At 38.2% G+C, this 8,216-nt stretch overlaps 1 pseudogene; it reads right to left on the bottom strand.

Annotated features, from left to right (window-relative positions):
* Positions 1 to 1,811: 1,811 nt before the first annotated feature.
* LOC137973816 (single-stranded DNA-binding protein 3-like) overlaps positions 1,812 to 8,216 on the bottom strand; it is a 43,381-nt pseudogene continuing 36,976 nt past the window's right edge.

Here is an 8,216-nt window from a genome sequence, read left to right on the forward strand (position 1 = left end):
ACAAAAAATATTTCAAATCGATGGCTAATGTTTCGAGCTTAAGTCCTTCGTGAGAACGAAGTGAGGAATGAGGGCTTTTTCAAGTTATATTTGAAGTAGGGGAGCGATTCCATTGATTGGAGATAATGTAACGAAAATAGCGAGTAAATTAGCTGAATAAGAAGCGCTCATTATTATCAGCTAAAGAGGTGTGATCTTCATATAACACCAAGTTCTCATGACTATCCAACAAAAAAACTTCATGTCACTAGTTGGGAGAATGAACGTTTCGATCGTGAGAATGAAAGGGTTTATGTTGATCAAAGGCAGTTCCAAATCACAAAGTGATTGAACTCTTTTCTTGTGCAAAGGGCTCTCAATATCAAGTGAATTATTGAACAACAAATCCAAATAAAAATGAATGTCGAAGATTGAATGGGGATACTGAATAAATCAATAAAAATGGATGAAAAGGGACCACAAATACCAATCATAATTCAAACGAAAATGTTTAACTAAGGTGTGACTCCAATTATAAAACTTACCCCAATTCTCAACCAATACATGAGCCACGCCCCATTATCGACTTTGCGCCTGTTAAAATTCAGATAGTCAACCGTTAAGATACAAGTAGAGTACAAATAGAACCTGCACATAAACGTCTTTTATTCCGTGCAGACTGTTGACTGTCTCTTGTGCCTGCTATGTTCCCGGTTTTATTTTTCGTTTTAACGGAAAAAATAAGTAGTTTCTGTCCTACCAAATACTTCAGAAAGTTCTAATGAACCATGAAAGGCTAGAGGCTGTAATTGTATACTGCAGCGTTCCTACCAATTAAACTGATTTAGCTTAGACGCGTGACTTAGAAATTATAAACCAACTTTTTCTTACCTTCTATGAATTACAGACAAAAACATATTTAAACCCATGAAGACTTAGTGCTACAAAACACGAGGCCTCGATTTTGAAAATAAAAATAACTTTCACTTGCTTTTTACGGACGCATGCGTGCATATCTTTTGAAGAATTGTGCACGCACGGACTTCACAAGCCAGATTCGACATTCCCTCGTGCCACTAACAAAAGCAGTATGCCACTGACTTTGGCGTTTTCGAGGCCGCTCGATCTGCATATTGAATACTATGACACTATCACGAGGCCTATGCAAACAGGAATAATTTCTTTACAGATATTTTTGTATTGTTTGTGCTTCTATATAAAACGCGTATGTGCCTCGCGTTCCTTTTTGGGGTTGAACGAATTATCAAATTATTTGTCCGCTATTCATTTGTTATTTGGTACCCGCTAATAATCCCAACGGCCCGATAACAAAAAACGGCCTCCACCAATAGTTTTATCCTTTAAATCTGTGGCTATGACTATCAGAGATCTGCAATTGTGTCTTCTTTGATGAACGCTCGAAACGTCAGCTTTTAGAATCCCTGTACGGTGGCCAATTTACATTATCAACTCCGTTGATAAAACAAAATTCTTGTATACTACTTCCCCACCGACGCAGCACCACAGTTTCTTTAGAAACTACCCCCCTCCTTTCTTCTTTGATGAATTTCACACGCCATCACTACCAGAGGACAGAGTCTTTCTGCCGTTAACAAGATCCAGCATAACATAAGCATATAAGATTATAGTTAAACTTTTTTCCAGTGATATGTCGGCATTGCATTTCATGTCTCTTGTACCACAAGGTAAGATATACAATCAAAACGAAGAGAGACCCTTCACTTAATTTTACTGACCCTCCAAAATATTGAGATCTATCCCGTTTTAGGAAAAAAAAGATGATAGAGATAGTAGCGAGCAAGAGCATGCCTTATAATGTTATGCTACGTTGCCCAAGATGGCAAACATCTTCTAAAAGGGCAATCTTTTAAGTAGACTCATTTTTATCCACAATTTGTAGCTACAGGTGATTACATAAAAGTTTTTCGTTTATCAGAGCACACAGTTCTTGTCGACGATCTTTTTCTTTTAATGTATTAAATTTTTTATTTCATTTCTTCATTTACTGTGTATTTATCGGTTTCTTTATTTATTTATCTATTTGTTCATTGACATATTTAGGTAAGGCCACCCTTTTCCGAGCAAAAAAGCCCATGCCCCCCCCCCCCCCCCATATTGGCATCAGCTCTTCCCACCCCTTCCCAAACTCTGACCACGATAAGTTAGAAGGATTGGTTTTGAATGTTTTGCCTTCAGTGTAAGGGCAGGGAAATAGACCACTTTCACAAATGGCAACCTCCTTTACATTCTGTTGCATTTATGTTAATTAGACCTACTGCCCTCATTTTGAAACAAATATTCTTTTGAAATTTGCTTGTTGTAGCAAGGATAGAAAGACTTATTAGTATTAAAACAGAAGAATATTTTATTTGGCTGCCATTATGAAAGAGGTCTATGGCGCAGAATAAATAAGTCCTGTTTCTTTGAAGATCCAAAAAAAGCCACTGGGAGACTGGAGGTGTGTACTGCATGCTAATGTCGAAAACATTTTCCTTCCTCCCTAAGACTTAAAGAGAGTTCCTTCAGGAAAGTAAAAGGTTTTTGATTAAGGACACAGAATGGGGGAAGCAACAACAGTTAACTCCGTCGTATACCTGTACAGCAGACACCAATATGTATTTTCCAGTCACCAACATTGGACAACATTTCGAGAAGTGAGAAGGCTTAAATATGAAAACATCTAAACAACGTACACATTGCTATACCCTTTTCTACTCCAAATGAATGTTGATGCTACAAGAATTAGCCATTCATAGAATTAAATTGTTAGTGTACATAGCGAGACTAAGAATAGTAATCTAATATTGATAATAATAGTACTTAATCATATTAATTATATATGATTACGTAATAATAATAATAATAATAATAATAATTTCAAAGTACAAAAAAACATGTAATCACCCCCAAAATTCTGGAAGATAACAACAAAGTTTGTGATGCGGGCATTAATTAAAGAATTTGGATCTGCAACAAAATATTTTGGACTGAAATACACCAATCACAAACAAGCGCAACATAGAATCAAGACTGTGGTTCTTGACTGGCCAACGATCTGGAGTGACCGTTTAATTAAACAAAGCAGACCAAAACCACCTGACTCGCGCCCAGTGCTTTCCCGCGCTTTTTACATAGCTACACCTCGTATCATGCCAATTACTGATTCGCTCTTGTTACGTGCGGACACCCTGCGGTAAGGACTGTTTCCCTAATATGCGTGAAATAAGGAGACTTGACGCACATTGGATCTAAACGTGCAAATGAGATAACTAGCCGTCTTCACGTTAAAAGACGAAGCAAAATATACACCTTGCGAAAAACTTGGCAGTGAGCTTAAGTTTTCATTCCAAACAGCTCCTTGATTTTTCAGTGTAAATCAGAAGCTTACCAATCACTGGGTCCGCTGGGCGCCAACGCATCGACCACCAGCTTGCGCTACAGTTTTACAGAGCACCGAGATACACGTCTCACAAAAGATTCCGGTTTTGAACATTTCTCGAGAAGGCGAAGCAACCATTTGCACAAAGTTTCTCCGTCATTTGGAACACGTTACTTAGTCTTTTTCGGAGCCACTCGGGCAGCAGTCGCGCAAACAACGTTCCTCATCCGAGGAGCGTTACGTGACTTTGACCCGAACCACTAAGAAGGAACTAGAATTCACTAAGCGTTGACAACGTTACAGCACGCGATGGATAAAATGAAAGAATCGTCACCAAGGCGTAACGAGCCCATCATGTGTTGGTCACGTGTTTAACGCGTTTGAGGTCAAGAAAGAAATCTGGGTCAACCAGCTTTTAAGCACGTGGCTTGGATCCCTTTTGTCCCTTATTGTACGCTACACCGAAGCAGCAAACTCATTCATTCCTGATAAGATATGAAAGCTTTCTTGTCCCAAAGAACTCGCCTATTATTCTACACAAACACCCAACAACTGTCCGTATATTATTAATTATAAGCCACAACGTAAGCGATGGACTATACAAACATATTTCCCTTTCTATATAATATAACCTTAATTTAGAGACATCTACTTTGGACTCGTCTTCCCTGGCACAAGAGAAGAAGGCGTTTAGCGATAGCGGGGTTGTTCTCCCACTGCAAACTCCGTAGATCAAGTACAGTTGTTTTCTACAAATCTTTGGGTAGTGGTTGGCAAATATACAAAGACGAAAGTTCTCTAGCTGTTATTGCATGAAAAACTCTCCTTGATGGTCCGTCGTTCCATCGACATTTTTAAATCTTCTTGCTTCTTCTTGCATGCTTTCTTTGATCTTTAAGATCGCAACCGATTCACAGTGATCCTGAAAGGAAATGTAATTTCTCGTTAAATAAAACGAACAAACAAAAACTAAAAAGGAGCTTTCGATTCAGAGATATTTTTACACTGCTCCATGCACTGCCCTCTCTACTTAACAAGTCTCTGCACCGGTCAAACATTAATTTTTTGGTTCGCTATACTCTCTCCTTCAAAGTCACTGTTTTAAGCTGTGTTCAAATTAAAGCCGAAACATGATTAGAGTAAACATGTTTCAAGGAAACATGCTTCGCCGAAACATGTTTTTTATTGGGTCGTTCACACCAGACGTCGGTGTGAAACACGTTTCATGCATGGTTGTGTAACTTATGCTGTTTCATGACACTCGCATAATTTTTTTACATTTCAGCTGTAGATTGGAGCTGGAAAGTTCTGTAACAGTTGCATTTATTCTTTCGTTTAGTATTAAATTTCTTGACGTTCGGAGGAGGGGGGCTATGCAGCGTTTAACGAGGAGACGGCATTTGCGCTTTCTTCGTTACAAGATATTCCGTTTTCCACAAGCTCATCTGTAACAATCGCCGATAATTGCCGTTATATTTCTTCGTCGGCCCATATTGCAACTAGACATTTAGCCTCCTAATAGCCCCAATATTGGTTCTTTTGGGCACTTACCTCCTCTCGCATGAATCCGCCATTTTGAACGTGTTTGGTCGGATCATGATTGAAACTACCTCGCAAGGTTAATTCAATCATCAGAATAATCATGTTTCAACCATGATTCGCGCCTTGCACTGTCTGATGTGAACACTTTTCATAACGAAACATGTTTCATTCGTGATCAGACTAATCATGTTTCGGCCAAGTGTGAACACAGTATAATTAGAGGCTCCTAAAAGTTGTAATTTGATCTACGACCAAGCAAAGAAGAGGAACGAGCCTAATACCGGGTTGACGTCATAGACTGCTTTGCATTGTGATAGTTCTTTGAAAACAGCATGTTGTTTATCTGTCTAGAAGTGTGTGCCATTTCCTGTTCGTGGAATTAGCACAGAGAGTAAAATAAATTGAATATATTTTTTTGCGACCTGATAGTTTTTTTTCCTCCTGAGTAACTGCAGATTTGGATTTATTTGGTTAGTGCACATGACAACGACTGCAGACGAATAAAGGAAGAACGTTGTCTTTTTCTATGACAGACAGATGGAGAGGTAAAAGCAACCGTGTCAATATTTGGCCAAAGGATGTCGATAAGTTCAACACGAACCAACATCTGCGAGGATGCTGATCAAGTTGGATCATATTAGAAGTAACATATCAATAACGAGTGGGAATGTTTCATCCGAGGTTCCAAACACTAAGAAACAGATGAAAGCATGACGCTAAAGGCAGGGTACTTACTGCTTCGAATTTCAGAACACGAAGCACGAGTTCTTGGTTCAATTCTCGAACAACTGGCCGACTATTGTTTCGTTTTGTTTTTCTTGCTAGAGAAGGCAGAGAAAAAATATAAGAGATTTGGATATCGTATCTAAATCTCTAAAAGGTTTCATCAACTTTTCTATTGGGCCACGTATGAAAACACATCTATGTGATGTGGTGGTATACATCCTGTGATTGGTTGACTTGGTTGGTGAATTATTAATGATTTTGAGAAAGCTTTATAAATCCATCCCTGATCACTTGGACAATGGTAATAAACCGAAGGGCCATCTCACTAACTAATGAGGTGAATACAAACATGGATTGAAAAAAGTGCGCGCAGAAAAAAAAAACGTATGCCGGTATATTCAATTCTAGGAGGAACAGGCTCTATCGAAACAAGTTTTGGTTAAAACCTGGTTGTACATGTGTTCCAACTGCCATTTTTAATAAAACAGCTTCACAGTGCTCCGTGTCAGTTTTTTAGTGCTAATGTTCACATGGTTTAATGATTACCTCATGCAATTAAGGACGGTGCCTACTATTGTTATTGCCCATACGTTCTGCGCATCTCGAGATATTCGGGTTTCCTATCGATGATGCTTACCAATACAGTGATATTTTTGCGCGGTTTAAAACTATCCGGAGAAAGTAGATCTTAGTAAGTACTCTTTAATAGTATCCAAAAAGAAAATTGGGGGTAGCCTTGCATTATTGAGAGACATACATTGCTTTGTAATTTAAAGCTTTTTACAAATATTATTCATCAATAATCCTCTTTGAAAAATGCGTGGTTACCCCCACTTTTCTTTTTGGATTTCAATAAGACTTCTTAAGATCTACATTTGCTGCATAAACATAAACCGGGACAAAAATACCTTTGAATTAGTAGGCACTCTCCTTAGAGCATACGGGTCACATTTGTGGCTCCCCGTCTCATTATTACGGGTCTGATTTAACGGATGAGGACAGTTGATGATGTTTAACATGACGATATTTCTTACTTTTTTTCGAATATGGGATGAGGACAATTCATGATCTCTAAGATAACGACCTTCCTTTTTATTAGATTTCTTCTAGATTACGGATCCCCGCTTCAAATATCTTAATTGACAATCGACCAGAATTTTAACCCTATTTAATTAACAGAAAAGTTCGCACTTACATTATCTTGTGAGAATGGCAGTAAATTGCCAAACTGTCCATCACCCTCCCTAGGGGTACCAGGATTGTGATCATTCTGATTATCCTACAGACTACACAAGCACACGTACACGTCAGTTACATCAAACGTTACATGTATCAAATTTCGCTCATTAACCCTTCCCTCCTTAAAAACAGTCTTCTTAAAAATCAAATTAATTCGTTTCATTTAGTGATATAAAAATCCAACTTTCAACAAAACAATAAACATATGAACATCAACAACAAGAAAGAGGAGATCCATAAAAAGGTATCAGCAAATAACAGGAAATGAAGCTACGTGCATTTTTTTGCACAAAACAGAAGCAGCAAATTTACAAGAAAGTTACTGTATAAATACCTTAGGAAGGCCATCCATATCAGGGTTTGAATCTGAAACAAAATGTTACTTTACAATCACCAATGAACATCATTACAGAAGTACCTCAACATTCTCCGTCTTGTTTGAAAATAAAACAAGGATGAAAGTGCAGGTTGTTTCACAGTAACAATCAAAACAGATCAGGCAGGAAACGGCCAACAACATCAATTAGGTCCACTCAAAAAATGTGCCCATTTAAACCCTTTCCTGACCCAAGAGTGGCACTTCTAGATTTCACTCTGTCTAATGCCAGACAACTTTACTCGTCAATGGGGCCCCCCTCAGGCAGGAAAGGGTTAACACATTGATTATTTGAAAGTCCAGGGGTTTCAATAGAATTTTAAATAAGCAGCTGGTTTTAGTAGAGTAACAGATTGTATCAACCTCCACCACATTGAGTTTTTTGAATGTGTAAGGAGGGAGGGGGGGGAGGGGGGTGGCATAACTACAGAAAGACAATGGTTGCTAAGGAAGGTTTTTAGTCAAAGAGCCCTACAAAAAGGTTGCATGGATGGTTCTATGAAGAATCTTTTTCAATCATGGAAATCTGACATTACTTCAATCAGAAGGTGCCATGCATTTCAGCGAAAAACAGGTAAAAGCTCCCAGGAAACGAAAGGAAGAGGCATTTTTTCCTGAACTGTAGCATGGAATTTCTAATTCGACAAAAAAAAGGAACTGATATTTTGAAAAGTGTATCAAAGGAGGGCCTTATGACATCATAATTTTTTTGAGAATAATTTGTAAAATCTATTTTATGTCAGGATGTTCTCATACTGCTGCGTTAAAAATTTGTGAAGAACAGTTAACTTGCTGAGTTTTTAGGCATTCTCTGTTTTGGTCACATGATTTACCAAATATGGTTGTGAGTCGAACTATACAAAAGTAACAATACTTCATCAAGATTCCTAGCCTGATCATAGTTAAGCCAGTAAGCTAGTGATTAATTCATTGGAGAAGTGTGGCCCAGTGGTT

This window comes from Montipora foliosa, chromosome 10 (genome assembly GCF_036669935.1).
Source record: "Montipora foliosa isolate CH-2021 chromosome 10, ASM3666993v2, whole genome shotgun sequence".
Lineage (NCBI taxonomy): Eukaryota > Metazoa > Cnidaria > Anthozoa > Scleractinia > Acroporidae > Montipora > Montipora foliosa.